The sequence below is a fragment of the Kogia breviceps genome, chromosome 7 (genome assembly GCF_026419965.1).
Source record: "Kogia breviceps isolate mKogBre1 chromosome 7, mKogBre1 haplotype 1, whole genome shotgun sequence".
NCBI classification, from domain to species: Eukaryota; Metazoa; Chordata; class Mammalia; order Artiodactyla; family Physeteridae; genus Kogia; species Kogia breviceps.
The window spans coordinates 30,145,805-30,162,795 of record NC_081316.1 but is presented as its reverse complement, the minus strand read 5'-3'; the positions used below and the strand labels follow the sequence as shown (position 1 = coordinate 30,162,795).

General features: G+C 35.6%; 1 protein-coding gene across 5 annotated transcripts in view; it reads left to right on the top strand.

Moving 5' to 3' along the window:
- The window catches only part of METTL15 (methyltransferase 15, mitochondrial 12S rRNA N4-cytidine), a 373,387-nt gene that overhangs the window by 31,348 nt on the left and 325,048 nt on the right, over nt 1-16,991 (top strand). The window lies entirely within an intron of this gene.

Genomic DNA, 16,991 nt, shown 5'->3' with positions numbered 1-16,991 from the left:
ACCACCAGTGTGGCTAAGTATAGACAGCAAAGAAGAGATGGAAAGAGATGAAGTCTTCATCAGAAAATGTTAGGCTCAAGAACATATTAAAGATTTTGGTCTTTATTTGAAAAGCAGTGGGAATCCATTGAAAAGTTTTCAGCAGGGGGATGTGGGGTAACTAGACTAGATATGTATTTTGTAAAGAACATTCGGATAGCCTTGTGAAGAATAGATTAGAGGTAGTAGGCTGGGAATAGGTTGTGTAAGGATGGGTGAAACTCCTTTCACCAGTTAGAAAGTAATTGAATTTATCTAAAGAGATGTTGATAGTTTGGATTAGAGTGGTGGCAGTTTAGGTGGAGAGAAGTAGGCAGATTTAAGAGGTTTTGTATTAAAAATAAACAGAATGTGGTGATGAGGAGCTAGACGTGAGAGGTGAAAAAAATGTAGCTGTTAAGGTAGGTATATAGCCTTGTCATTGGATGGATGAAGACTCAAATTTTTTCTTTTTCTTTTTTTTTTTTTTTGGTGGGGGACATGTTTTTAGATGCTTTTCACATAGTCAACATGGAATATCAAGAGCTAATTGGATACATTGTTTAGGAACTCAGAGGAAAGGTCTGAGCATGAGACAAAAACTTGTCAGGTTTATTTCATATGAAGTCATGATTCATGTGATGCAGTCTTTGAGGAGTATGTGGTCAAAAGAACACAGTTCATTAAAACAAAAATTATTTCAAAATAGTGCAAGTTTTTTATGCACTTGTCAAAACTATGAATGGAACTCTTAATTCCCAGCAGTACTTTGTAATATTGTTCTTGTTCCTTTTCTCATCTTCTGTCTTCATCAAATGCAGCTGTTGTACCACCCCATTCTTCAAAACTCCTGAAGAAGCTACCCTTCTACTCCCATCCAGGCTAACTTTTATTCTAATTCATCCTTCCTCTTCTTTGCTCTTCATTATTTAAATTGATGTAACTGTGTTTTCCTGTTTTGACAACATAGGGCCTTGCTTGCGGTGGAGAGTAGGGAAAGAAACTGGGAGCTCAAAGCCAGGTATTCTTTTGATGACTTCAGGAGAAGAAAATCACAGAACACCTCTGAGAACAGTGACACATTACTGATTTTTGTCATGTCACCTAGTTTTCAGCATTAAGTAAAAATTGAAGCCATGGGCTTAGAGTATTTTTCCTTGTCTTTGAGTAAATAAATGTATCCTGATCCTTAAGTTACTCCATCATTTAATGGTTGGGGTAAGGAAGATGAGCCTAGAGAAGGACTGATTGGGATCTGTGTTAACTTCTGTCTGGAACCTCTGAGCTAACTGCTGCTTCAGGTCTCAGGTCTTGGCTTAGATAATGGTTTCTTTGGAAGGCCTTTTTAAACATTTCATTTCCTGGTTAGGCTCTTCTCCGGCAGCTACTCAGTCTTATTATTGTCCTTATCACTGCTGTAATTATTTATTTAATTGCATGTGGTTCCCAGCACTCTAACCTCTGCTATGGGAGGGTGGTAGACAAGTTCAACATTGTATCCCCACTAAGTACTATCTTATCTCTTATGTAATGGGACTCATTAAGCACTTGTTTAATTAATTCAGGCAGGTATTCTCATTAGATTCATTAGGCTTCGTATGTGTATATCAGTCACATTTCTTTTCCTGCTTACTGTTAAAATATATAGACTTGCTCTTTAGCAAACATAAAGTAGCTAGACTCCAGGTTCTTGTCTTAGATTATGACTTTGAACTCTCGGCCACCTAATACCTATAAAAAGTTTGGGGGAAATAAAATTTATGAAGGACTGCAGTGTACTTGTACCATATGGTTTTCACATTAGAATTAGTTTAATTGAATTGTGCTTCACTGTTATTCCATTGCTTATATTGAGGGATATTAAAAGTAACACAACTTTAAACTCATTGTTATATTCACTGTAGGGGTGGAAGAGAAAGTGGTTTTCTGTGAGTTCTTTATGAGGACTGATAGGAAATTTTTGTTTTCAAGGTACAATAGTAGTAAGAAATCTTATTTTGAATGACTAGGTTTGTGTGTGTGTGTGTGTGTGTGTGTGTGTGTGTGTGTGTCTGGATATGACAAATCATGTGACTGCATATGTTTCTCTCTTTGCAGTAGCTTCTAGGAAACTCATAAATTTTGTGATCTTCCTTTATCAAAGGACATAAACGTTTTATGTCCTATGTTTTGAGTAACAGTCTTACTAGTGATTTTAATTTTACCCTTTTATTTCTTCTATCTTTATTGCCATCTTCATTTCCTTCCTATCACCATGTCTTTACTTTTTTACTTCCTGTACTAACTTGTCTTTGTAAGTCATCTTAATTTTTTTTGAATCATAAAGCATTAAAAAATTACATATAGTCTTCTACAGCATAATGGATCTCTTATTGGCAATTCGTTTAGGAACTGACTTGGTATTAATCTGACCTCTCTTCTTGGATACCCTAGACTCTCTGGGATATTGAGACTGGCTGAGTCCTTTGGAGCACCCCCTCTCCTAGATTCCGGTTACTGAATAAAGGGTCTTCTTTGTTTTCCCTGCAGGGAGTAGTCTTTCATTCCTCTTTTCTCTCTCTCCCAACCCAAAACATTCCTAAACTGTTTTACAAATAGTTTACCTATATTGCAACTGTGATTTTTTATTTTTTTTTATTTTTTGCGGTACGCGGGCCTCTCACTGTTGTGGCCTCTCCCGTTGCGGAGCACAGGCTCCAGACGCGCAGGCTCAGCGGCCGTGGCTCACGGGCCCAGCTGCTCCGTGGCATGTGGGATCTTGCCGGACCTGAGCACGAACCCGTGTCCCCTGCATCGGCAGGTGGACTCTCAACCACTGCGCCACCAGGGAATCCCGCAACTGTGATTTAATAAAATGTTTGAGGTAGAGATAAAATGTTAGGTAGAGATAAATTTTATGATAAAAGCAAGGAAACGTAGTTACTTGCATTCTTTTTTATTTTTATTTTTGTAGTTATTTTGAACAACCACTTAAGGCATTTATATTAATTCTAGAAAGGTCAGTAATCTTGGATCACACTAAGGATAAACTAAATCTGAAAAAAATATAAGAAACTTTCAATGGGCTAAATGTATATGATGATTTTAGGCTTTTATTCATGTCTAAATTTTGTTTCCACTGCTTTTTTTTTTTTTTTTTTTTTTTTCGGTATGCGGGCCTCTCACTGTTGTGGCCTCTCCCGCTGCGGAGCACAGGCTCCGGACGCGCAGGCTCAGCGGCCATGGCTCACGGGCCCGGCCGCTCCGCGGCATGTGGGATCTTCCCGGACCGGGGCACGAACCCGTGTCCCCTGCCTCGGCAGGCGGACTCTCAACCACTGCGCCACCAGGGAAGCCCTCCACTGCTATTTTAAGAAGTTAGGAAATATGGGATATTTATATATGATGAATAGGTGAATTTAATTAAACACTTTAATATTGGTTTTATTACTTATATCCTCTGTATAGTTTAAAGAACAACTAGCATTCTTTATAGAGATATTTGCAGTAGCAATTTTAAAGAATATATTTTCATTGTTTTGTTAACAAATCAAACTTTTCAAGTTATTTCTGGCTATTAAACCTTTCTGGAAAGTTGTTCCATATCCTTCCGGTCATCTAAATTTATCACAGGCCTTTAACTAAGAAGGCTGGTGAACCTTCTTTCCTTTTGATCTTGCATCCTGGCGGGTGCTTGGATATTTCTTCTGTAAGGAAAGTTTTGGTGGATGAGTCAGTGCACTGAGTCATAGGCAGCATGAAGCCTCTAGTGTTCTATACTAACTAATTGGAAACAGTTTCAAAATTAATTAAGGCACAGTTGTCAGCTCACTGTTACTGATTGACATCCCACCAAAGTATTTTGTTTTTTGGCAACTTGCTTAATTGTTCTTTGGTATTTAGGTTTTTGTTTTGCTTTATGAGTTTTTTTTTTTTTTTGTCTGTTGAATAGACCTATCGTTACCATGTTGATTTTTTTTAAAGCTCTTTTATGAACCCTGTGTCATTTGTGTTTAGTTTCTCCCTTGCTTGATGATTATTTTCCCCTAAAAATTATTCAATGCAGTTCCTTCTCTTTTTAGCTTGCTAATTTATCAGTCCATGAGAGAACTCTTTTATGCTCCACAGAAACTAGTTCATACAATAATAGTATATTGATTTGTCAAATAAGAGCCCGCTCTCTGACTAAACATTATGTTGGAAGTTAAATGGCATGCTTAGCTTCCTTTACATTGCATTAATTTGACCTTAATAAACTTATTAAAAATGACATGTTTTGAAAGATTCTGTTTCTTCATTGTGCTCATATTTGTTTGAAAGTACTTTTATTTGTATAAAGGATTCTGCAAGGGGGGGGTTTATTAGGTGTTCTTCATGTTTACAGAAGATTAAACAAGAAATCAAGACCAGGAAGGTATTTTGGCTGAAGCGATCAAATATGTTCTGGCAAGATGATAAAGTGCTAGGGTGAATTACTGAGGGGGAGAAATAAAAGAAGAAGAAAGAGAAGAGAACTCACATATTAAGTGCCTACTTATTTCCTTGCACTTTCCATATATTATTTCTTTAAATCCTCCCAGCACCCCTTGGAGGTGGGAATTATTTACCCATGATCAAATGTGGAACTTGAAAAGCCCAGCTAATGAGTAACTTATTGAAAGTCTTCAACAATATCTGTATAATAAACACGTTAGGCAATTTATGGCAGCACATTAGTGTACTGTCTCATGCCAGATTTGGAAAGGAAATTTAGGAAAAGTATTTGATGTAGATATACAATAGTTAATCTATATGACAGTAAATGGATTACACATCTTTGAATCATTACTCTTAAATATTAATTTTGAAGCTATTTGAAATTGAGACACATTTTACAATTGATGACATGTCATAATTTAATTGGAAGCATCTTTCTTTCATAGTACATATTAATGCTTCATCTTATAATCAGTATGATCTTAGATTTGTTGGAATATAGTAGATGGTCCTTGTTCTTTTCACTCCTTAGAAACGTTTAAGAACAAAGGCAACCATTTGACCTTTTGGGTTTTCATTCATTTTCCCTTTCTGTTCTAATGAGATGGGCTTTAAAGAATTCTATGGTTAATTAAGTTTTAGAAACATAACATAATCTGTACTTCTCTTGGAGATTCTTATTATACACTAGCATGTAAGAATCGTAGGGGGAAAAAAAGCAAAATATTTTTAACTTTGTGTACCCACTGTACAAACTTATTTAACCAAAGCATTCCCACCACCCCACCTCTTTCTTACCTGTCTGTTTTTCAAAGAACATTGTGAATATTCTTGAAGAATTTAATCTCTGCCTATGTAATGTTGAGAAGTGCTGGATTACATACTCTTTTGCCTAAGACTATCACCAGTTAGAGTTTAACCTTTCTGAGGGGCAACAGATTTTTCTCTTTTTCTTCCAGTTTTATTGAGATATAATTGACATACAGCACTGTATAAATTTAAGATGTACAGCATAATGATTTGGTTTACATATATCATGAAATGGTTACCACAATAAGTTTAGTGAACATCCATCATCTCATATAGATACAAACTAAAGGAAAAAATATTTTTCCTTGTGATCAGAACTCCTAGGATTTACTTTCTCAACATTCATATATAACATATAGTGATGTTAATTATATTAATCATGTTGTATATTACATCTCTGGTACTTGTTCAGTTTGTAACTGGAAGTTTGTACCTTTTGACTGCCTTTATCCAGTTACCTGCCCGCACCAGCACCGCCCCCTCCCCCGGCCCTGGTAACCGCAAATCTAATCTCTTTTCCCATGAGTTATTTTGTTTGCTTTCTGATGTATAATTGACCTACAACACTATGTTAGTTACCATTACACAATATAGTAATTTGATATTTCTATACATTACAAAATAATCACCCTGATAAGTCTAGTTACCATCTATCACCATAAAATATGTTATATTATTATTGACCATATTCTCTATGCTGTACATTTCATCCCTGTGACTCATTTATTCTGTAACTGGAAGTTTGTACCTTAGTTTCCCTCACTTATTTCACTCTTCCCCAGCCCCACCTAAAGGATTTTTTTTTTCAATCTTCTTACTCAACCTCATTTTATTTTTATTTTTTTGCTCATGGCTTGGCCACACCATGTTACCAATTCCTTGTCTTTTTTTTTTTTTCCTTGAGTCATGTCTTGGTATATATTTTTTCCTCTTTTGCTAGAAAAATTGTGATATTTGAATCTTATTAACTGGGTGTTTGGAGTTTTATTAGAGATTCTGAACAGCTAGAGAATTCTTGGTAATGTATAAATTACAAAGGAAAAACTCTATATTCTGGCATTTTATGACATCTAAAGTTCAGGAGATTATGGGAGCCTAATTACCATATTTTATGCTGATCTCTTCAAAAGTATGACATTTTTCATCCTCAAGGACTCACTAAGAAGGAGTAAATCTCCATTCCCTGCTATTTTTCTTGTTTATCTCTTTATTCCCTGACTCCCCTCTTCTTCTTTCCCCACTTCCCTTTGCCCTCTCTCTAAATCTGGAGTCAGTTTACTTAGCACTGTGTGTTCTGTCAGGATTATTTAATCATGTAATATTTGGTCACACTTTTCCCAATTATGTATGTTCTTCATTTTAATAATGTTGTTTCTGGAGCCGTATTCTTAGCACTTCTGTACAAAAGAGACTGCCTAAGTCTTTGGCTTTTTATACCTAAGCTAAACTAGCTTCTTCTTACCAGTCTTCCTATTGGCCAATAGATGACTATGTTTCTAAAGTCACCAAGGCATTCAGTATACTGATTTTATTGCAGTCTTTTTCAATTTATTCCTTTCTTACTTATGGTACTTGTCAGCATTCCTGTCAGCAAGTATTCTTGAGTTTGTGTTATGTTTTTAGAACTGTAGTGGCCATTAGGGAGTTTACATACTCTGTATTTTCAAGCACCCTATGATCTCAGTGACAAAAAGGCCATTAATTCATAACTTACTGAATTTATAACATATAAAGGGGACCCAAAGCAGTATAATACTGCATTAAAGGATATGGAAGATGAGATTAGAAATGTGGACTTGTACCAGGTTGTTTAGCAATTTTACTGCCAGGCTAAGACGCTACTAGGTAAGATAGCTTTTGGGCAAGGGAGTAATATGCTTCACTTTTCCTATCCTGCTGTTTATTTAGCCTAAACCCTTGAATTTATTTCAAGTAACCCGATGCTTTGTTACCGGCACATCATCTTGGCTTCAGTCTCAGCCTTCTGATTGTTTTAGCCTTTTCTACTCTGATGAACCTATGTCAGGATTTTCTGATGATTAGACATTTTTCGTGAAGCATTTCATAAACAGTGCTTGGTACATATGGAGATGACAATAATATGATGACAAAATGTACTGGAATATGGGTGTAGCCAAGGTGTGTGTGTTAGGGGGTGGGGAGGTGGGTTGGTGAAACCACACAATCTTTTCTCATCTAGGAAGCTTAGCCAGGGCCATTCTTGTAGCTTTCATGTTTTAGACTGGAAATCAGGAGACCTGGGTTCTGGTCCCAACTCTATGTGACTTTGCAGATCATTTTCCCTTCCAGGCTACTGTGTCTATTATAGATTAAATAATTATTTTGAATTAGGTAATTATTAAAAGGTATGATTCTAGATTTAAAATATATAATTTTAGGGGGTTAGGCAAGTAGTGGATGAGGATGGCTTAAATATAATATAAGAGTAGGGCCATCTCTTATTTCACTGGAGTATTTCTGATGGGTTACCCAAACCAAACTAGTAAATGACTGTCCAGAATTCATCTGCTTCCAACAGAAAAATTATTTTAATTAGAGAAAGGACCTATACAAAAAAGCACGATAGCAAAACAGAGCTTAAAGCACATTTAAAGTACATTTGCATTTCTCATATTGAGAGTCAATAAGTAAAATTCTGAGGCAAGAAAAGTAGTTTCCACTTTCCTATAAGTGGAAACTACTCACTGAGACAACTGAGGAATTTAGAAGAAGTTGAGTAATATCTGATACTTTTATACTCTTCACACACCTAGGAGCAATGTAGCCTCTTCAGATTTTAAATATACAGATTAAAGGCTTATTATTGCTTAGGATGAATCTCTTGAGCAGGCAGTCCTAAACTCCTTGCCAGATTAGGTTTGAAATGCTTAATCAGTCCCTCTTCTCCCCACACCCACCAATCTCCTACAGTGCTCTTTTGCATCAAAATTTCAACAAAGTATTTGGACTAGAAAAATTTTAATTTTTCAATTTGGTAATTATACTACACTAGAATAGCGCTGGTCTTTCATCAGCTTGGTCCATATTTAACTATTATTGGTTCTTTTGTCTTTCCTTTCCTGTTACTGCCTCTTTCCCTCTTCTTTCTTATTCTATTTGGTTCATGGCATTGAGGTGGATTTGTGTTAGAGATATTATGGGAGCAAAAGAATTGGACTAGTATCTTCTCGCTAACACCTCTTCCACAAGCAAACACACAAATAAACCAATATCTGTTATTTTGGATATGGAGAGGTTGGAGACCGAAGGAAAATAAAAGAGAAGCTTGAGGATATTGAGTTGGGAAAGGTGCTTTAGGAATACCTCTACTGAATTTGAAGTAGGGATGATTTAAAAAAATGAAAGATTCTCTCCCTACACACCCCCTGAGAAAAAAACTAAACAAAAACTCCCTAACATTTATATAATTTCATTATAAAGGACAGGCATACATTGCTATCATTTCTAGATATCAGCAGTTTGGGAGTTCGACCCATAAGGGTTGGAATGTTGAAAGCAGAAGAGAATAATTCTGTCTATTCAGGAGAGTTGAGACTGTAGCCTTACTTTCTTTTAAGCCTTTATTTATCAAAGGTATTCTCAGAAGGTAATGATGAACCTGAAACTGTTCCAACCTGTGCTGAAATACTCCCACACTATGTTGTTGGAATAGATTTAAGCACTCTTTGTAAAACCATGCCAGAAAGTTCTTACCATTTGAAGTTTCTGCCCTCAGTTGGATTAAGAGGAAGAATTTCCCATCTGTTCAGACAGAAGAACAGTGATCAAAAAATAGGTAATAAGAAAAGATTTCCCTGTTTGAGATGTGCTTTTTGTGGATGAAAGTTTTTCATTGGAAGAAATTATTTGTTTTCATAAGACAAATATTTGGGCCTGATGTTCAAAATAAGTATTTGGAACTCAATTAAAAACAAACTTATAGCTCTAAATATTCTACTATATAATTGTTTCGTTGGTACGTGAACTCAAAACCCAGTAGGTATTCTTGATTGGATTTTCTTCACCCGTTCCCCACTTTAAAATACCACCTCAACACCTTCTTATCTCTTACCAGGATGACTGCAAGAACCTCTTAATTTATCACTTACTTTCAGTACATCTTCCACTTTGCTGTTAAATTGATTTAACTTTACATCTGATCATATTACTTTTCAGTTTAATGGACTGTAAATTCCTGGCAGATGTACAAGTTCGTTTACCACCCGGCCCATTCTACATTGTCAACCTCCTCTTCTGCCACATGCCCTACTTGCCATCCACATCAGACCTATGAGGTTCTTTTGGGTCTCTGTTACCTTGCACATGCTTCTGTCCCTTCTTTCTTCCATGGTGGCATTTATTACACTGTTCTTTCTTCCAGGGTGACATTTACTACACTTTTGTAACTGTCTGCTAACTTACCTGTTTCCTCTTTAAACTGGAGAGGTCATGCTTATTCTATATTTTCCCAGCATTTAACTCAGTGCCTCACTCAATGACTGTTTATTGAATTACTACCCCTCCTCCTGCATCTTGTAAATTTCTGTGTGTCTCCACTCAACAAGGTTTAGAATTGCAAGTAGGTTTATGGCTGTTCTTTAAGACCTGTATTTTCTGTACTCTCCCTTGAAAAGGAATCTTTAATTTCTAACTTTTACCCCTGTTATTATTGGTCCCACCCTCTTTCTTCAGATTTCAATTATCGGTATAGTTATTTGCCTCTGAAATAGGGTCAGCCCGTGGCATGAGTCTCTGCTTTATTCACATTATATAACCTTGGTTATTGTATCTGTATTTCTGCTTTTATTCCCCAGGACATTTAGAGTTTCTTTCTGTCCCCTTGGCCACACTTGCTACTTTATGTACTTTCTAGACAAGTGAATTTAGGTTTAGAGAAGCAAAATGAGTTGCCCAACTTCACAGAGCAAGGAAGTGATAGAATTAGTTTTATATGGCCTCAAAGCTTATGCATGTCTTTTTGCTGCACCACACTGCTGGTTCCCTTCCAGTTCACAAGCATTATGCCTAAGCTGCTTTCTAAAATTGTCTTGTAACCTCCCCTCTGTTGAATTCATTTCTCATTTCCAAATGGATGGCAGGAAGGAAGTGGGGTTCAGGATAAAAAATTTTTCTTTCCAATCAATTTTGATGAAAGAGATTTGTTTATATTTTTGGTGTTAGCCATATCGTGGTCATACCACATTCTTTTTGTAGTTTGACAGTTCACCCAGAGAGCAAAAGGGAAAAAAATATGTTATGAAACCTTTATTTATTTATTTATTTTTAATTTACAGCCTTTGGGGGACTTTTTTTATTCTGGAAAATAATGTTTTAAAATAAATATCCTAATGTGTGATTTATACAGTTGGACTTGGTTAAATTGGGAGAGAGAGAGAGAAGAGAGAGAGAGAGGGATGTAGATGAGCCCATGAAAATACTAGTCTATTGGTTGCTTGTGAGAGAGAATAATTAAAGAATTAGAAAATTTCATTATCCTTTTATCCCAGAGTTTTGTCTTGATGACCCAGTCTATTGAGTGGGCAAAAGAGTGTGCTCAGAACATGATGGAACTGGCATTTAGAAAATCCAACAGATAAAATATTACACCCACTGACTTGTGAAACACAAACAATTAAGGTCCCAATTTAGAATGATTCTGGACAGAGGCTCTTATTGTTAGGCTCGTTTAACAAACATCCATGTGATAGAGCTGCAAGCATGAGCTAAGTGCAGAAATTAATAGTGTTTGAGAAAGTTCTGGTTTAAAATTTGATCCTCTGTTAATCTCCATAAGTTGACTCATTTGCATTTTCATATAAATATCTAATATCAGTTGAAATAATACAGCTATTTGAAGTTTTAATCTAGGTTCTTATCTGATGTTTCTGCTATTGATTCTTTTCTGTGTAACTCATAAGAGCAAAGTTTATCTTATTTTCAAGCAGGAATTTTTATTTATTAAGTCTCCAGTAAAGGGAGCTGGAAAGGGAATTAGGAGATCCAACTTGCAATTAAAGGGAAGATTCCAGCATTGTGGTTAAGAACAAGGCTCTGGAAGCAGATTATTTGAGGACAAACCTCTGTTCCCCCTCTAACTTGTTACTTTATGATCTACACAAGCCGCTTACCTTCCCTTTGCTTCACCTTTCTCATTTATAAAATGTGCTTTGTAATAATACCTACCTTACAGGGTGGTAAGTTCACAGTAAATATTAGCAATTTGTGGTTTCTTCCCTGCTGTTAACTTGTTATGTCATCTTAGGTAGGTTACCTTAAATCCTTGGGCTTTGTTTATTTCATTTATTTTGTATGAGGGACTAAATAAGCTCCAGGTCCTCTTCAGGAATGGTATTCTGCTTGGAAAAATTTGTATGTTCCTATGTGTGTCTAATGTGTTATTACTCTTATTCTTTAGGGTCTACAGTGTACCCTAGGATAGGAAATTAGATTTGAAAGGGACCTCATAGACAGTCTCATTCATGCCTTGTACTTTATGGGAAACATGATCTTGGAACGGTACCTAGTTGAAGAAGAAAAAAGAGATGAAGACCTGAGATTTCTATTAAGGCATATACAACATGGAAACATTTTCTATCTTCAGAATAGCTAGAATGGTTAGAAACTCATTTTTCTATTCATGTCATAAATGTACTTTATGTTTATGGTTTTTAACAGATCTCAATGTATTAGGAAAGTGTATCTTCAGTACAGTATGCCATAATTCTTCGTGTCTGTGGATATTCATTACAATAGAATCTTTGAAGTCTTTAAAAATGACCTTTTCAAATAGATAAATATCTTTGCTCATAAACATTTATGTCATCACTTTCTAGATGTGTTAAGTCACTCTTATTTCTTTCTGAAATGTTAAAGATGATCAGTGCTTTATTCCCAGGGAAGGGGGAGGGAATAAAACAACCAAAAAACATTTGTACAAGATCATCTTATTCAATGATAGAAACTCTAAAAAATAATTTTTATGAGTTGTCAAACTTGTCTGTAGACAAATTTATTTCACTTCTTCTATTATAAAATTATGTATATCTACTGAAAAGCTTACAAATGGTAGTATAGACAATTATTTTTATTCTCTGGTAGCTTTAGCCAGCAAATCTGATGGCTCTACCCAGAAGATACTGGCCTTCAAACACAAATAAAAGAATAGAAAATATCCTTGTTACCAAAATTCTACAAAAACAGACACTTTAAATCGTTTCTGAAAAAACATGGTTGTTTAATAGGTGATAGATGTAAGAGAAATGATATTTAGCCCTTGTTCCTGAAATTATAAATCCCCATTTCCTCATTTCATGAAGGACATAATGATTCTTAACTACAGGTCTGTTGTTGGGAAGTAATCAAGGAGGAGATGATGGCATGATCTTTCTCTTAATATCAGGTTACTATACTATTTTCAGAATTGCTTCTGTTAAGACAGTAGGATTCTACAATTAATGGTCTGGCTTAAGTTTCAGACTTAGGATTTTTGTAGAATTTAATCTGTTTAAGAATGGTTTCCTTGATGTCTTTTATAAATAAGTCAATGGTTGTATACCGATCTGCTGAATTTATTCTTAGTGTGACCCTGGCTTCTTAAAAGTGACCCTTGTTGTTTTCTAAAAGCATTTAAAAAAATATTGGAGTTGATATACTTAATTCTGACATAGAATATGTACATATGAAATTAATATGGTGAGATTTTGCAATAATTATAAACTATAGACATATGCAAATAGTATGATAATGGTAATGATTATCATTGCCCTACTCCTTGAAAATAAAATGTACTAAATGGTCAAAATATTAAAATAAACAAACCAATAACAAACCATTCTTTCTTTTAATAAACCCAGCAAGTCAATAAAACTCCCTGATGTAGCTCTTCATTTAGTACATTGATTCTCAATTCTATCAGACCTAACATCCCCTTTTTATTTTGAATGTTTTGTATCATCCCTTCTTATTTTGAACATATAACCAAATACATATAATAAAAAAAATCAATGTAATGTACTAACTATAACTGAAAGAAATAAAAGGGAAATGAATCATAGTAAACATTAACCATTATATGTAAATGTTAGAAAACAACAATATAGTGAAAGTTTGGAGTTAAGAGATATCAGAGATTATATATCATTCCTTACAAGAAAGTAAGTTGAAAGAGTTAATGTACAAAAAGACACTAGAATAAAAATTGTGTTAGAATAAGTTATAATAGACCACATTTCTTAGTTTTAGATTTAAGTAAAAGGGTAATAACTTTAGTCAAAGTAGGAAAACATGAGAAGACAAATTATTTACTGCCAAATTGGAGAAAATGAGTTGGGCCTTATTTTAAGTGTAATATTAAAATAATTGTCTGGGTTGTAACTTAGGGTGGCATAGTAATGAAATATAACTTGTATTTTGAAATTCTTCTACAACTAGATAAAAAGCATCAGAACGATGGGGGGCTTCCCTGGGGGCTTCCCTGGTGGCGCAGTGGTTGAGAGTCCGCCTGCCGATGCAGGGGATGCGGGTTCGTGCCCCGGTCCGGGAAGATCCCACATGCCGCAGAGCGGCTGGGCCCGTGAGCCATAGCCGCTGAGCCTGCGCGACCGGAGCTTGTGCTCCGCAACGGGAGAGGCCACAGCAGGGAGAAGCTCGCGAACCGCAAAAAAAAAAAAAAATAAAATAAAATAACGATGGGATGGTGATGAGTTCAGTTTGGTGTCTATTGAGTTTGCACTGTTGGCAGGGCACTATAATGGAGCTATTCAGCAGGTAATTGAAAATGAGAATTAGAGTTCTAGAAAAAGGTTACGTCAATAAGATTTACTTTGAAGATCGTTCACAAAGTAGGAATAATTGAAGCTGTTAAGATTAGATATTACAAATAAAGAGGATAATAGTAATAATAGAAATTAACATCATCATTACTGCTAACGTTTGTTCATGTTTATTATGTGCCATCAACTGTATGTCTATTTGACATATATTTTCTCACACAACCCCTGTAAAATAGGTGTAGTACAATTATTTCCAACATCTCCTTTTTACAGATGGAACAACTAACACACAAGAGAAATTGCCTTAGTTCACATAGCTAGTAAGTGGAAGAGTTTGAATACAAACTCAGGCAATCTGGCTCAAAACCCACTTCCAACAAAGGAGATTCTTTTTTTTTAGCGGTATGCAGGCCTCTCACTGTTGTGGCCTCTCCCGTTGTGGAGCACAGGCTCAGCGGCCATGGCTCATGGGCCCAGCCGCCCCGCGACATGTGGGATCTTCCCGGACCAGGGCACGAACCTGCGTCCCCTGCATTGGCAGGCGGACTCTCAACCACTGCGCCACCAGGGAAGCCCCAAAGGGGATTCTTGAGGGGCTCATTCATTTTAAAGGCAGCAGTTAAAAGTAAGAAATAGCAGTTAATGAATAGAGTAAATTAGAGTGTACATTGTCATGGAAGGCCAAGGGCAAAAGTGTGGTAGTTAATACCACAGACTTAAGAGATTTTAGAAAAGGCTATTGGATTTGGTGATTAGCAAGTCTTGGAAAATAGTCATTTGGTAATGTTATAAAGTCCAAGAAAATTACCTGAGCATGTTTTTTTTTTTTCAGAATTTCTGGAACTTTTAAATATTCTATTTGTTTGCCCAATACCTATTCTGAACTTTAATATGCTCTATCAGATTGAATGTGAACCTTAGCAACCATGATGTATCCATTCTTATAATAAATCCTGATGTCACTCTCAAAGGAAATCTATTGGAAACAAGCAATCTAATTTTGGATTTGTTTGGGGCAATAGAATCTGTTGAAGATACCAAAAGCTATGATTAAATTAGTTGTAGATGTAAAGGCAAATATTGCAGAAAAATTTAATGTGAAAAGTGAAAACAATTTTAAGTATGATTTGTATTATGTAGTTAAGAAAAAGTAACATCATTCCTGGGTGTGATAATGAGGAAGAAATATTCATGTGGGTGTTCTGATGATTAATTAGTTGATGTGTGTAAAATGCTTGAAGAAAAAAAAAGTATGGCATAAATTCTAAACATTGTTATTTTATTCCCAGAATTCTGTCAGGCTTCATGGCTGCCTTCCCATGTGCTCATCTTTCCACACCTGTTGCCAGAACTTCTTTCCACGGCAGCACTGCTTTTGCTGTCGTTTGAAATCGGTTCCAGATTTCTCTTCTCATAACTCTCTCCACATGCTGTTACTGGGTTATCTAATTTTAATAGGATGCTTTTTTAATGTAACTGTGTATAAAACTATATACAAAGTATATATGTAACCTATACATGTCACACAATCATCATACATGTAGCATACATACAATCCAATGCATTTTCTCACCTTTAGTGACTTAGGTAAAATAATTTTGTTTATATAATTTTTTCCCAGAATCACCTGACCCAAAATGGCTTATTCTCTTGGAACTTAATTATCTTTAACTGAAATTGAATGAGCTGTTTTGTTAATTCTTCAGTGTTCATTACTTTCTGTTGTCTGGATGCCTTTTCCTTGTCCATTAAAATAAAGACCTCAATTTGAAAACTTGCCACAACTAGCATATATCCTATCTTTTATTAGAATATTTATTATTTTTAATAATTTTAATACATTTTCCAAATTATAATTTATCTCTCTTTAGGAGAGGTTTTTTTTTTAAAGAACAAAGCCAAATTTTTTTTTCTAATGGGCTTAAATTTATTTTAAAATTAAATATTAAGAGGTAATTGTAAAATCTGAATAAAACACATACATCAAAATATCATACATATAGCTCTTTAAACATAAACATTAATTACCCTTGGGGATTAATCATTGCCAAAATGAAATCACTGTATTTCCTTGGTACTTTATTTTGACATTTAATTTATTACACACACACACACACACACACACACACACACGCGCGCACACAAAGTCTCCCTATTGTATCTTTACTGATCTAAAACCAAGACAAGCATTTAAAAAGTGCTTATCTATGAACAGAAAACAATTACTTAAACCAAAAGACTCATTAGAGGGTGATGTTTTCATGACACGATCATTCTCTTGAGATCATAAAACTAGAAATACTTCACCATTGCCTTTAATCCCATAGTTTATTATTACCTTATAAACACCATTATAATTCCAGCATTGGTACTGTAGAATGTATTTACCTGGAAAGAATACGTATGTTTCTGCTTGAAAGAGAGTAACACAGTCATTGTGTCATAGTTTATAGTTGTCTCCCCAAATTTAGACATATATGATTGTCTTTTGCTTTGAAAATCTTGATTATAATCATTTCAGTGTTTTCTGAGTCTAGTGGTATACATAACTAATTCCCCATATGCATAACTTTTAAAATGTCCCTGCATTTTAGCATTACTCCTTCAAAGTCCCAGGTGCAACATGTAATTGTCTGAATGCAGGTCACTTACTGCCAGGGAATGAGAGCAGAAGGGATCATCTGGTACCTGCAGCTTACGTACGAGGAGATGGAGTACACTTCTTTCCAAAAAGCCCACACTGGGAGATTCACCCCCATAGGACATTGTTTGATGCTGGACATAAAAAAAAAAAAAAAATCAGGGCTTCCCTGGTGGCGCAGTGGTTGAGAGTCCGCCTGCCGATGCAGGAGACACGGGTTCGTGCCCTGGTCCGGGAAGATCCCACATGCCGCGGAGCGACTAGGCCCGTGAGCCATGGCCGCTGGGCCTGCGCGT